This window comes from Mirounga leonina, unplaced genomic scaffold (assembly GCF_011800145.1).
Source record: "Mirounga leonina isolate KUSES-001 unplaced genomic scaffold, KU_Mleo_1.0 Mir_114, whole genome shotgun sequence".
NCBI classification, from domain to species: Eukaryota; Metazoa; Chordata; class Mammalia; order Carnivora; family Phocidae; genus Mirounga; species Mirounga leonina.
The window spans coordinates 45769750-45784848 of NW_023270265.1; positions in this window are offsets into that span (position 1 = coordinate 45769750).

Here is a 15099-nt window from a genome sequence, read left to right on the forward strand (position 1 = left end):
AGATGTGCTCGGCCCGCTCTGCCTTTGGCTCTGTCAGGACTCTAGGTAAACACCAAGGAAAGGCATTGTCTCGGATTGCCCACTATCCCCTTCCCTCCACGTTTCTGATTAGGGGTGCCCAGCTTTTAATGGGGTTACATTTTAGGAACCGTAGATGTTGTTGAGTGACCGCAAAAGTGGCTTGCAGATGGGAGGAGATGCACTTCCTTTTTGGAGTGGGTGGGCTTAGGAAGTCCTTGACAAGCACCCCCAAAGTGGACTTGCTTTCCCAGTAACTAGTGGGGAGCCCACGTGATGCTTTCCAAGGACCAGCTATCGCTCAGCTCTGTCCTGCCCCAGGTCCTTTCCAAGGACCAGCCCCCCACCCCCCTAGCAGCTGCCCACCTCTCCCAGCTCCCCAGTCCCCCTGTAACTCCATGGGGCTTGTCACAGTCAGTGGTCAGGGCTTCTCCAGCAGCCCGTGCAGCGTCCCGTCCGCTCTGGTCAAAACGAGAAGCAGCCCGGGCTGGGAAGCAGGGCGTGTGTCTCCGCGCACAAAGTACTCTCCTGTACCTCAGTGAGATTGCCCCACAGACACCTTCCATTCTATTCTATTCGATTTTATTTTCAGATTCATTCCATTTCAGTGCCAGAATGAACCTTAGAGGTTGTGCTGTCTGACCCATTCTTTGTAGAGATGGGGAAACTGATGTCCCCAGCAGGCAATGACTGCTCAGGTCATAGATTGAGGGAGGAGGTCTAGGATTAGGGCAGCTGGTGTCCTCCCCAGAACTGTCCTGCCTGCCCAGGGCAAAGGTAGGGGTGCTGAGAAGCGCTCCCCATGCAGGGAGGTGGGGAATACACCCACTACGACCTATGCCCCATCCGTTCCTTTTTCAGCTGGAGGGGGTCTTCTTCTCCAAGGGAGCAGTGACATCCCTCAGCTCCGACTTTCTCCTGAGTGAACACTGCTCTGTTCTGTATGAACCATGATATGAACTGGAGCCCATTGAATGATAGGATGTCTCCAGGGCTTGGGAAAACATCTCTTAGACTAAGCTTCAACCCCAAATACTGACCAGATCCTGGCTGGGTGGTCTCTGCCTCATTTGGGAGGAAAGGAAACCAGGGGACAGGTGACCCACCACCTACCTCTGCTGACAGTGAAGCCACACAGCCTCTCAGCCTGGCCGAGCTCAGAACCACCTGTGTGGCCTTGACACCGTGAGATGGGTGTGAGCCCCTTTGAGGGGGTTCCTGCTGAACCAAGGGCTTTACTGCCTGCCTTTCCTCTCTGAATAGGGTCGCCCTCTGCCCCAAAGGTCCCCCGAAGTCCCCAGACCTGCCCGGGGTGGCCTTGCATGGGTGGGTGCAGAGAGATTCCCCCCCCACCACATTCCCTGAGTCTTCTGTGAGGCCAGGTCTATGCTAGACCCTGAGGCTCTGCAGAGAGCAATACCCAGCCTTATCCTCGAGGGACTAGAGTTTCACAGAGGGGGCAAACAAGACGGGGTCTCCAAGCTCACAACTCTTCCACATGGGCATTATTTTCTCCCCATTTTAATTCATCTACTTTTTCAGCCAATATTTATTAGGTACCAGTATATGAGGGACGATGGGTGAGATCCCAGGGACGGAGTGGTGGATATTACCCTAACTCAATGGCCTTCATGGAGCCCACAATCTGCTCCCACCCCACCCTCCATGCTTTGTACTCAAACCACACTGAATGAGTACACCTGAGCCTAGTAAACCTTCGCAAGGGCTGCCTCCCTGCCTGGACCACCTTCCTCCTCCCCCACCAACCTTCTTCACCTGGGAAACTCCAAACTGTCCTTCTGAGGTCAGATCAAAAATCGCTTCCTGCCTGCCACTCTGGATGCCCTGGGGGAGGAGGACCCTCAGGCTGTGCACACGACCAAACTCAGCAGGAGGTTCTACAATTCTTTTCTTACAGGCCACCTCCCCTGCAAGCCTGTGATGGAAGGGGCACTGTGTCTTGAGTCATCTTTCTACTCCCTATCCCTAGCTCGGAGCCTTGCAATTAGTAGTCCTTTTATCCACATTACTGCTGGATTGAATATCTACTGCACACCAAGCACTCCTAAGCCCCACCTTCCCCACTCCGGTATGAGACTACATTCAGGCCATGTGTACATGAGACAGTGATCCGTTTTTTAGAAATGTGTGTTTGCATTGGGGGTGGGCAGTGAAGAGTAGGGAGTTAAGGAAGAAAGAGAATCCAGAGCCTGGTTCCCCACTGGGGTCACTTTCTCCAGGCCCTGTCTCATCTTGAGGGCCTCCATTCCATGGATATGAAAGGTGTTAAGGGCCTCGTGTGCTCTGGGCCACTTGCAGAGCTGAAGCCATCTGGAAGCTGGCAGCTCTCTGCTGCCTGTTACGAATTCAGAGCCCCACTAAATGAGCACCATCTCCACCTCCATGTGGTCCTCCTGTCTGCTAGAACCCCCTCCAGCCAGGTCACTGATGGTGCTCAGAACTAGAAGAGTTTAAAACTCTTAATTGATTAAATGAAGGAGCAGTTGATTAAGGAATAAAATCTAAGCTGAAACAGTTGACAAAGTGAAATTATGACTCTGGCATGCAGTCATACAGGAAGATTAATGCTTTAACATCCGTGGAGCCCCCAGCATTTCAGAAATGGGTTAAGCCACCCAAGCTCTCATTTCAAGGCCGTTGAATCTAAAGTCCAGGGAGATCCAGACACTCCCCCAAACACACAAAACCAAGTTTATTTGTTCATTTATTCAACTAAGATGTATTGAGGGTCTACTATGACCAAGCACTCTTCTTTGTCCGTGGGATACATCTGTGAATAAAATGGACAAAAATCCATGTAGTTTGGAGAAAGAGACCATAAGCAATAATAAGTTGGTAAATTATATGGTGTGTTAGAAGGTGAAAAATGTAATGAAGAAAAAATAGGCAAATAAGAGGACTGGGGGGCGCCTGGGTGACTCAGTTGGTTAAGCGACTGCCTTCGGCTCAGGTCATGATCCTGGAGTCCCAGGATCGAGTCCCGCATCAGGCTCCTTGCTCAGCGGGGAGTCTGCTTCTCCCTCTGGCCCTCCTCCTCTCATGTGCTCTCTCTCTCATTCTCTCTCTCAAGTAAATAAATAAAATCTTTAAAAAAAAAAAAGAGGACTGGGAATGCATGTGGGGGGGTATATGTGGGTGTGGGTTTGGGTGGAATTAAATTGTGTGGCTTAAACAGGTGGGTACGGTAGACCACATTGCGCAAGAGAGACTGGCATAAGGACTTTCAAAGGAGGAGAGGGAGTTTGTTTCTAGTAACGTTGCAGGTTTGTCATGAGTATTAAGTGAGTGTATACTTGGAATGCCGTAAGGGCTCTGTAAACGGTAGCTGCTCTGGAAATTATTGCTGTCGCCATCATCATTGTAATCTTCATCATGATCACTTTGAACTTTTATGCTTCCACCTGTAAGGATTTTTTTCCTCCTCTTATTTCATTTTTCCCTTGGAATGACTAGGTGGGAAAAGCATTGGAAGCAATGAGCTCGCAGTTGCCATTTCTGCAGGTTCTATGTCTCAGGAAGACCTTCATGGGATTTCCCATCCAGAGGGGTTTCTGCTGCTCCAGGATGAAGGAAATTGTCAGGAACCATTCGTTGTGAGGGTGCGGGTGGGGGTTCCAGGATTTCATCCTACTTGCAAGTTGACAACTTAGTCTTCTGCAGTTTCATGGATGCTGGTAGGAGACACAAGACTCCTGGGCCCGAAACCAAGGACAGTTTATTACTTAGAGCAACAGCAGAAGCTAGAGTATCAGGATTCACGCCAGTTCTGTAAGACCCAGTTCCTACAGGGCAATGTGATGTGGGCCAGGTGATGCCCTGCACAGGTAATGATTTGCATTACACGAGAGGGGCACCAACCTTAGGGAACCTGGAGCTTTTATAATGGGCAATAAGCCTACTTAAACTTGGCCCAAAGGCAGACATGATCTAATACACTTGTCAGTTAACAAATCTGCCCTTTGCTCTAGAGGGAGACCCTACCTATCTCCCAAGGCCGTTTGCAATTCAGATGTCCTTGGCAAGACTGTCTGGGACAAAGGCAGTCAGGGCTTCCATCCTCAAGACATGCAAAAACACAAGAGACCCAGGGAGAGTTGTCTCCCACTATGCTTAAGGAATTAGCTGGTAAGATACACGTAACAGAGTCACTATTGGAGTTTAGTGTTTGTCTCTTGGCAACTTCAGGATGAGTGAGAATCCAGGCTCGTTATGTAGAGGCTTCTGTGCTTCTAACACGTGAGGGAGGCAGTGTAGAGCCTGGCTCTGGGTGTAGTCCTGGCTTTGCATCCCAGCTCTGCCTCTTTTCTAGTGGTGTGACTTTGGGCAGTTTGCCTATTCTGCCTCTGTCCTTAAAATGGGAATAACAATGGGACCTGCTCCAGAAGACTATCGGGAGGACCAAATGATAGGATGTTCCAACAGTGCTTGCTTAGCTCACCGCCTGGCACGTGACAATAGCTCAGCTAATGATAAAGCTGGCAAGGATGATGGTTTTCCATAAGGGGAAACATGGGTCACAGGAAACCGGCTGGAGATGGGTGGTCTAGCCAGGTAGTAAACTGTGACCTGGCTCTCTGATGCCAGAGGTAAGAGAGAGAGAAATTGTTTATGCTTGTCTGCAGTGATTGCTTTGGGCCTTTAGGATTAAGTTCTGTTTCAGAATTTAATGTCCTACCACTTGTTTATGCATGTCTTCAGAAACTGTGTCATGCTCAAAGCCTGAGCAAGGGTGCTTATTTCTAGAAGTCTCTTATAATCTCGAAGTTGAATCCAGGGTTTTCAATTGTCCTTAGATACCACATTGATATGTGTGCTACTGAAAATATGTCTGCAGATCCCTGAGTAGGCACAGATTTTCGTAAACCATATATGCCCCCTGAGGGGATGGGATTTTGTTCGTGTGAACAGTCAGTCAACTCTATATACTATCTCCTGTATGTCTGTTGGGTCCAGGGCAAGGCAATGGGCAGAGTAGTTGACCCAATGGTATGAATGGCACAAGCCCTCCTGCAGGGAGCCCGTAAGCACACGGGACCCCTAATTCATACAGAATGCAGAACTTAAGTGCTACAAAAGGGTATAATCGAAGAGATATGAAGGGTGAGAGGGAGAGAAAGAGAATGAGAATGTCAGCAAAGAAATCATGGATGGCCTTGGGCAGGGCTGTGAAGAGCATGGTGTCTTAGAGGAAGCCAAGTCTCGGGGTGGGCCTGGATTCAAATCCCACCCCTGCTCCTGTGACCTTGGTCAGATGACCTAGGCTTCAGGTTCTCCGTGGCTTTTTCCCCACTTGTAAAGAAAGGTTGTTAAAACCTACCTGTGGGGGGCGCCTGGGTGGCTCAGTCGTTAAGCGTCTGCCTTCGGCTCAGGTCATGATCCCGGGTTCTGGGATCGAGCCCCGCATCGGGCTCCCTGCTCAGTGGGAAGCCTGCTTCTCCCTCTCCCACTCCCCCTGCTTGTGTTCCCTCTCTCGCTGTGTCTCTATCAAATAAATAAAATCTTTAAAACAAAACAAAACAAAACAAAAACCTACCTGTGGGACCTTGCAAGGGTGATTGAAATGGTTTATGGGCTTGACAGACAGTGGGTTCGATAAATGGCATTTTTAGAACTTGTGGGTAGGAGTCTTAGGCCAGTTCCTGGAAGCAGAGGGAACTTTGCTGGGAGCGCCTTTGGGAACAGCAGCTCCTGGGAGGTACGGAAGGCTGCAGGATGGGCAGTGGGGACCGTCCCCGAGGAGGGGCATAACCTCAGGCCGATCCCTGGGCAAAGGGCGAGTCCGGGAGAGGGCCTGGGCAATGAGCCGTCAGCAGCCAACATTGCTAGCTGCTGGAGGAGCGAGTGCCTTGGCCGCGAAGGAGATCTCGGTGGCACGCCTGTGTCCGCTGCACCATGGGAGACCAGCAGTGCCGGCCGAACCCAGTGGAGGCAGAGCCATTCCTCTCGGTATTTGACCGCTTCCTCTGAGGCCTGAGCCAGAAAGAAATTCAGAGGATGCCTCATGGGCTAGAAACAGGAAGCTTTGCTCTGCTTCTGAGCACCCGGCGCTGCGCTGGCCCTGGCCTCACTCTGCATTCACCCTGAGCACCTTCCCGCTCATGGCGCTCCTGAAGAGCTAGACCCTTTCCCCTGGCCTCGCTTTCTTCTTACTTGTGAACTTTCTATTTTCTTGAGACAATCAAGCATAGCCGAGTATCAAATAGCCAAGTGCCACTTCTCAAAGAGAACTAGAGCATCTCTAGAAAGCCCTAGAAATCGCATTAGCTCGGGCGCCTGGGTGGCTCAGTTGGTTAAGCGACTGCCTTCGGCTCAGGTCATGATCCTGGAGTCCCTGGATCGAGTCCCGCATCGGGCTCCCTGCTCGGCGGGGAGCCTGCTTCTCCCTCTGACCCTCCCCCCTCTCACGTGCTCTCTCTCTCTAATTCTCTCTGTCTCAAATAAATAAATAAAATCTTTAAAAAAAAAAAAAAGAAAGAAAGAAAAGAAATCACATTAGCTCAATCACAGACCCCATTTGCAGGGCCAGAATGGGTGGGGGTTATTGGCCTCACCTCGGTGGTCAAAGCAGAGGGTGGGGCACTGACCTGTGTCGGAAGCCCACCTTTGATCTTCCAGACCCAGACTCCACTGGCTTCCTGGCTTACAGCTTCCACAATTCCCCTGCTCTGTCTCAGGACACGGGCATCGTGCCCCGTTTCTCCCTCTGCCACCGACATACTGAGATTTGAACTCTTCTCCTGTTTACCTGCTTAGGGACTCAGGCATTTTGGGCTTCAGGCAAGACTGCCCACACACCACCCTTCGAGGATCTTTATTTGCATGCAGCGTAAAGAGAAGTCCACTAACTTAGTTAATAATTAAGCAAAGGCTCCAACTCCTCTGAGAGACACTCCGCGGCTTCTGGTCCCTCCCAAGGCAGAGGAACCAAGGAGGACTTTTTATAAGTGAAAATGAATCCATTGTTAGCTCTGATTTTATGGGGGGGGGGGTCAAAGCTTATAGTACTTGGGGTTCACGCTCAGCCTGACCTAGGATGTTTTGCACGGTTCCTCCTTCCCAGTGCCTCTGGATTAATATATAGCAATTTTATGGAGGTAGAAACTGTCAATTAAGGACAGTTCTCAAATAGGGAAATAATACGGGCATTTATCCAAGAAGAGCTAAACACTCCTGACAACAACTTTCTGTCATTCTTTCCTGAAATTCTTTTGAGAATTAATAATAGCTTCAAAATCAAGAAATTCATCCATTAGAACCCCCCCCATTCTCTGATACAGATCCCCTGATTGTGATTCTAAATGCAGACAGGCATTGCTCCCCCTTCTTTTCCCATTCCAGCACCCCATTCATCACTGATTAATGCAATTTGCAGCTGAACTTTTGGGCTCCTTAAAAAGTGCTCAGAATGCATATGCATATTTAGCTTCAAGGTTGCTCCTTGTGGGGTTCTTTTAATAAGAAATATCGGAAAGAACTCAGATGCCCGGTAACAGGGAATCCATTGAATAAATTGTGGCAGTTATTCATTAGATGATTATGCAGTCACAAAAAGGATATCGCGGAAGTATATTCCAGGGCATGAAAATGTTTACGGAGCAAGCTACAAAATAGCGTGTAGAGTGTGATGCATTTTTGTGAATGCGGGTGTGCCCACCTGAGGCTGAACACGTGCATGCACACGAACCGCCCTGGAGGGAGATCAGCACATCACAGGTGTTTTCCCTCAACGGCGATATTACTGGTGATCCTATTTTCTTGTTTTGCTCATCTCTCATTTTCTTGTACTACACATATATTTCTTGTGGAATCAGGATATCAAAAGTTGTAAAAAGGGGTGCAGAGGAGAGGGCATTCTCCTTCCTGTTGAAATGTGGGCTCTCGGCATAAGGAGCAACCAGTTTGTGTCCCCAAAGCCCCAAGTCTCACCATCACTAGCCTGCCTCGCATTAGGTCCACAACCTGCACCGTGGGGAGGCTAAGCCTGTTTGTGATGAATGGGAGAGGTGCTGTGCGGAGGGCAAAGGAAGTGTTAGTCTGACCTGTTTTTACCTTCCACAGTGAAATCCGAAAGCGGTGTCACGCCCTCTCGGAAACTCCACTTGCTTTGATCCCCAGCCCTGGGACTCTTCGGGACAACTCTGCGATTCTCAACAGTCGGGATGTGTCTCCAAGGACCTTGCCCCACAGGCAATGTTGCCATATCCTCTGCCACGGTCCTGGGGGACCTGAATGCTGGGGACGGGACAGGTGCCTGCCCACGACTCGAGTCCCCTGCTGGGTTCCCTGGCTCTCTGACATTCACAAGGACCCAGGCGCCGAGCCCCGAGCGGGCAGGTGTCCTCTGCAAGGTGGACAGGTGCCTCCTGCATCAGGGCACCGAGTGGGGCGGGCGCCAGCAACAGTCGTGGAGGTGATGACACTGCTCGTTATCTGCAGATCTTGCTGTGGCTACGGTTGTGTGGTTTGCAATTAGACGCGAGGTCCGGGGGCCTGGGAGATCATTTCCTTCAGCAGGTTATCATTTGGGCAAAATCAGGGACTTGTCAGGCTCAGCTCACTGGCTCTGCCTGTTCTCTCCGCCGCCGCCTGCTCCTGCCCGGACAGCCCTGGTACCTTCATGCCGCAGCAACGCTGGCTGCCTGCTCCCCCGGTGGACCCCAGGCATTGGTGTTCTCTGAGCAAACTGTGCTGTCCAGGGGTCCTTTCCGGGAGAAATTTCCCCAACTACCGCCTTCTCCACCCCACTAACCCAGGACCCCTTGCCTCCTCCTCTTGTGGCATACCAGTTAGTGATTCTTCATTTATTTGTTGGATTATGCGTCACTATTTCCCCCACTAGACTATAGGACTAGGTTTTGGTCACCCTTGTCTGCCCAGCACCTCGTTCGGAGCCCAGCACAGAGTAGGCTTCTCAACAGTGAGATGAATGAGCGTGTGCACACATGCGTGATCCATGCACGACAGTCACCAGTGACGTTCTAACCTTAAGATGGTTCTGCTTGGGACCAGCTCCCCTGGGCGTGAGTCCACACGTTCAGCACATCATTACTGAGTGACCATGGGCCAGTTGCATGACTGAGATTGTTCTCCTCTCTGTTAAATGTGGATGCAAATAATTTGGGTTTATTTTTGTAATTATAGGATTGCAGGGAAGATTAAATGAGAAGCTGCTTGGAAGCGCTAGATGCAGGCAGCATGCAGTGAATCAGTCTGCTATTATTATTTCTGTTAGTATTCTTGTCTTTATTATTCTGTCCTCTGAGCCTCTTCCAGCCAGAGCTGGAGGTCACCCTTAGTTATAAAACCTCTTGATGTCTATGTGGCTCTGGGCCTCTCTACCTGCCTGTGTGTCATTTGTCGTCCACGCTCAGTGTCCTTGGGTTTGGGAGGGGGCAGAGAGAACAAAATAGGCACTCGTTCACTGGATGCCACCTGGAACCTAATCGGATTCCAGGGAGGAGCTCTGTAGGGGGTATCAATGCAGGAGCAACCTTTCAGGAAGGGGACCCTGAGTATCTTAGGAAATGTGCCCGTGGGCTGCCGGCTCCTGCCTCCCACACCAGGCTCCACGGAGGGCTGACTGCTGTGGTTCAAGAAGGGATCCAGATGGGTCTGTTTCCACCTGGACATTACCGGGGGGTGGTGGCTCTGGAAGGGCAAGCAGACTTTGGAGAAATTTGATTCCATTATGGGGACACAAGGACCCAGGGATGGGCTTCTCTGGCTCGTGAACAAACAGGAACATTTAAGAATCTGTTTCCGGCTCCTGAATTCCCGGGGGGGCTCAGAGAGGGAAAGCACCCCACCATAGTCACACAGCTGCTCAGTGGCCAAGGCGGGACTTCTGAGGGGTCTGCCATTCCAAAGCTTTTCCCGAAGCCACACTACTTCTCCAATCAGTATCTCCATTCCGAGTTTACCTGGACACCGGTTTTAATGACCTACAAACATGTGGTGGGAGCACTCGCACATACAACGTCTTATCACCAGGTTTTAAATGCCAGGTCCTGGCTGAGGCCCGAGAATACAAAGAGGAACAAGACCAGCTTCTGGTCTTGGTTTAGGGAAGAAGCCCTATGTTTAAGCAAAATTGTATCTCACTTAGAGGTTCCCACAGTCTGATGTGGTATTTATCTCAATTGTATTTATTTTTCCCCTACCAAGTATTTACTGAGAACCTACTTTGTGCCATCCGATCTGCTAGGAGGTTAAAGATAGAACCGTGGGCAAGAAATAAAGACTGAAGGCTGCCCTGAAGGGACTTAGGGAGGAGAGACATTAAATAAGCATGCAGATCAGCGGGTTAATCATCACAGAAAAGGGGGAATCTGTCCTCTCATTTGCTCCCATCTCTGAGAGATCAGAGGAAGCTTCCCTTCAGAGCAGACGCTGAACTAAAGCCTGGAGACTGAGTGGGACGTAACTAGGCAAAGAGGGGAGGGGAGATCATTCCAGGGCGGGAGAATGGGCTATGTAAAGGTCCTGGGGCAGAGAGAATGCATGTGAGGTACAACGGGACAGCCAGGGAGGTGGGAGAAGAGAGGCAGAACACACAGACAGGGGAGTTTTGTCTCCACCCCCAGAAACATGGGCAGCTGTTGCAGGATTTTAAGCCAGGCAATGACACAATTAGATTTCCATTTCCAAAAGATTGCTCTCACGGCAGAGTGGACTCCAGATTGGAGGAGGGCAGGAGGGGAGTGGGTGGACTAGTTGAAGACCATTGCCAAGGTCCTGATGAGCAGAGATGGTAGCCTAGAGTAAGGTAGGGCAGGACAGCTGTGAGAGGACAATGGGTTGCGGAAATGTTGTGGGGAGCTGGCAAAGGAACTAGAATGCAAGAGACAGAGGTGGTAGTAGATGCATATTACCCCATGAGGGCGAGGTAAGAGGGGTCCCAGGAGGAAGTGATGGGTGGCTTTGGGTGTGGCAGAGAGGAGAGATGAGGACTGAGTGATGCCTGTTGGTTTGAGTGACCCGAGGCCACTTGGGGACCTTGCTGAGAACTGTTTCAGATGACAAAGCCCAGGGATCAATGCGGTTAAGGCAACTGATGCAAGTCGTAAGCTAAGAAAGCACTGAACCCAAGTCTTGAACCCAGGTCTTCTGACTCCAAATCCAGTGCTCTTTCTAACATCTGCGAATGAGGATTTAGCCAGGGACCATTCTGTGGTCTACCAGGAGCCCTAGGGTCAAGCCTAGCTTGCCCACACTAATGTGTACCCCAAAATCTCCATGGCTTATAACAACAGCAGTGCACTCTGCTCACATTACATGTAGGACTCTGAGCCCCATGTCTGCTCCTTCAGAACCCAGGGGGAAGGGGCGGCCTCGTGTGGGACATGCCTGTTCTGGTGGCCAAGGGGAAGAGTGCGTCATGCCATAGTCAGGCATGGGAAGGCACATGCTCTGTGACATGCAACGAGGTGAGTGTGGCTGGATGCCCTCTCAGGCCACTTGCAGAGGGCTTGAGCTGCACGGCTGAGTGGCTCCTTTCGCTTGATCCATGACTTTTAGGTCATCGCACGAAAACCTTGTTTCATTTTTCGGTGGATTTGTAGGGGATCATTATTCTGCTGTCCTTGGGCCACAATTGTTGAGTAACACGTGTTCCTTGTACCATACTTGCTGGTGCTTGACTGTTGTTTGTGATTTCATTTTGGTTTTCTTTTTTGTTTTGAAACACAAACCTGGTATTAATTTGGAGTTGGGTTGACTCCTGCCATGCTTGGGCTGAGAGCGTGCTTGAACTCACACAGGGCATCCGACTGCCTGCCAACTCTGGGTCTCTTCCCACCACGTAACTGCTTGTCACATCAAGCTTTGCTAAGCCCTAGAGAGTCAGGGCAAGGCCCGTTGCTGCAGGAAAGACGGGTGTGGGAGCTCTTAGAGCCTGTCCTCCCATCTCCAGAGAAGGGGACTTCTGACACCCTCCGCCATGGCAGCTCAGGGTGGAGGATAGGTGTCAGCATCTCTGGTTTCTTCTCCTTCCCCCTTCTGGGAGCAGCAGTGGCCAGTGGTATTAATGACACCCTGACAGCCGTGGGCCATTCCCAGAGGCTCCCCACACCGAAGCATTTGGGTGGGCGCTAGCTTTTTCCGCTTCCTGTTCTTTTTGTCTCTTTTGTCTGCTGGGGCACCTGGGGCATTAGGGCCTGCTAAAGGGGCCTCACTTCTCCAGCTTCTGCCCCTCAATCTCCTTGAAGAGGTCAGGTTTGCCAGCCTCACTGTCCTGACTATCTAAAATGTGGGACAGGAAATGGGTGTGCCTGTTGTATTCCTGAGTCCAGCCTGGGGAGTTCTTGGGGAGTTATCTGGTATAGTTGATAACTCAGATGCTTGGATGCCAGTTGGCCCCTTGGGTCTATCTTCTACCAGTCGGAGGAGGGGGGCAAAGAACTTGTATCCCAAACCTCCGACAGGCTGGGCAGGATATAGCTACACTCTTATTTCTCTTTTATAGTTTTGTTTGAAGAAGGGCTCTCTTTTGTGAAAAGGTTACTTTGAAAGCCAAAGCACGCTGGGCATTTGAGGCATGAATTTATCAACTCTTGGAGTGGAGAGCTCTGTGGGACAGATGGTAGACTTTCTGGCCTTTTGAAACCTAAATACCCAGTTTCCTTCCAGGCTCTTAGCTTGGGAAGAAATAAGCCACCCTTCTAGAACCTCAGGCTCTGAGAGATTAGCGAGATAGGTGGCTCACTGGGGGTTAGGGAAGGAAACACACACATCTTAGAAGGTATGACCTGCCCTCGAAGAACCGACCATACGGTAAAGAGATCCTCGACTCGCAAGGCCGTTGGCGATCAGCTGGTATAACTCATTCATTTTATAATGAGGAAAGGCGAGGCCCAGGGAAGGGGAGGGTTTGCCCGAGGTAGAGTGCAGCGGCAGGTATCCACCAACAGAAGGTTCCAGCCTCCTTGCTGGTGTGGCCATGCCATGAATTCTGGCCAAGAAGACCTAGGATTTCCAGGAAGTATGAAAAGGGAGGGGGCATGCCTCGGTTTGCTTTCTCAACCCTCCTGCCTCCTGCTACCTTCAGCGCAGAGCTCCAGAAACCATCTGGGACCAGAAGGACTGGGCCACCCTCTGGGAATCTGGGAGAGGAGAGCCAGCAGGAGCCTGAGTCCTTGCTGACTTTACTGAGCTACCCTTGACTGGGGCCCTAGACTCCCACCTCTGGATTTACTTCATATGAGACAAACAAACTCGTTCTGGGCTTTTCTGTTTCATGCAGTTAAACCTGCAGAGTTAACAGGGGACCTTGAATTCCTGCAGGGACCTTGACTACATGGTGAGGTCTTGGGGAGCAACCCACCTTTCTTACACCAGTGAGCTCACTTCCCTGTCCAACGTCCCTTTCTTCCTTATGCTATTTTTCTTAAATCACGGTCTTTCTCTGAACATCACTGAAGCTTTCTCCTGCAAATGAAAATGCCAAATGAAAAGGCCTATTAACAAAATTTAAGATGCTCAAGCAAGCAGCTTGGATCCAGAGCCCAGCCTGTCTCCCCAGTACCCTTTGTGTTGGGTGACCAGCTTGCGGTGCTTCACATAACCTTTTGTAGCTCGGCTTCTATTCCTGCTGTTCCACTGTGACCTGCTTTCACTCCCTCTCCCCAGACATCACCTAGGACTCCCTTTCTTTAGGAATTATGCGGAGATCATGCTTGGGCTGTTGATTCAGGGAGATGGCAGTGTGAAACCTAGAACCACTATATGCCTACATGAATCCCACAGGGATTAAAGAGTTAAAATGTCTTTTACCAACCACATCCTAAAAAGCGACTAGAATTACAGAAAAACATCTATCAAAAATTTTAAGTAGCAATGAAGGATTAATTAATTCAAAGTAATGAAGGATTAAAAGGGAAAAGATCAAGAAATTTAACGACACCAAGAAAGTGAAATTTCTGTATGGCAAAAATCCAATAAAACAGACAAAAAAAAAAAAAAAACCCAAAAGCAAACCCCAAACCCAAACTATGTAAGCAAAGTATTCCCAAAGTATGACATGAGGTAACTGGATTTAGTATATTGTAAATTCCTTCAAATTGGTAAAGAATCACCATAATATTGACAAACAATTGGCTAAAAATAAAAAGAAAACTATCCACACCCCCAATTACAGATGAATAGCACACATTTGAAAAAGATACTTAAATTTACTTAAAAAAATCAAATAAATAAAAATTAAAACATCAGAGAAATAAATTTTAACATGTCAAGTTGTATTTTAAAATGAGAATTCTGAACTTGGCAAGGGCTCAGAGACACAGAAACTCTTATCCTGGTACAAAGTGGCCCAGCTTTTTCTTTGGAGACACAATTTAGCAATATATCAAGCGTTCACATCCATTCAATCAGTAGTGCCCCCTCTGGGAATGTACCCCAAGAAAGTAACATGGATGCAAAAGAAAAGCTTTATGGTCAGAGATGGGTACCGCAATGTTAGTTGTCAGAGAAAAAGGCAACTGCAAAGAGATCCAGTTGCTGGCGACTACCTTAAAATTCTTTTATAGAACGAGGTAGAGCCTAATTGTCTGTAAAAAATGATCAATTATTGCATATCCAGACCAAAAACGATCGTACAACAGTCCCCCCTTACCCGCGGTCTTATGCAGCAGTCCCTCGTTGTCCGCAGTTTCACTGTCCATGGTCTCAGTCACCCACGGTCAGGCTCAGTCTGGAAGCAGATGGCGCTCCTCGAGCATGGTCAGGTCAGGAGTAGCCTCACGCCCCATCACGACGCCTACATCATTCACGTCCCGTCATGTTATCAGCTCACATCACCACACGAGGCGCAGGACAGTAAGATATTTTGAGAGAGAGACCACGTTCATATAACTTTTATCATAGTGTATGTTAAACTTATTCTATTTTATCATTAGTCATTGCTGTTCATCTCTTCCTGCGCCTCATTTACAAATTAAACTTTATCAGAGGTATGTATATATAGGAAAAGGCATATATAGAGTTTGATAATATTCACGGTTTCAGGCATCCCCTGGGGGTCTTGGAACTTATCCCCCACGGATAAGGGGGGGTTGCTGTACC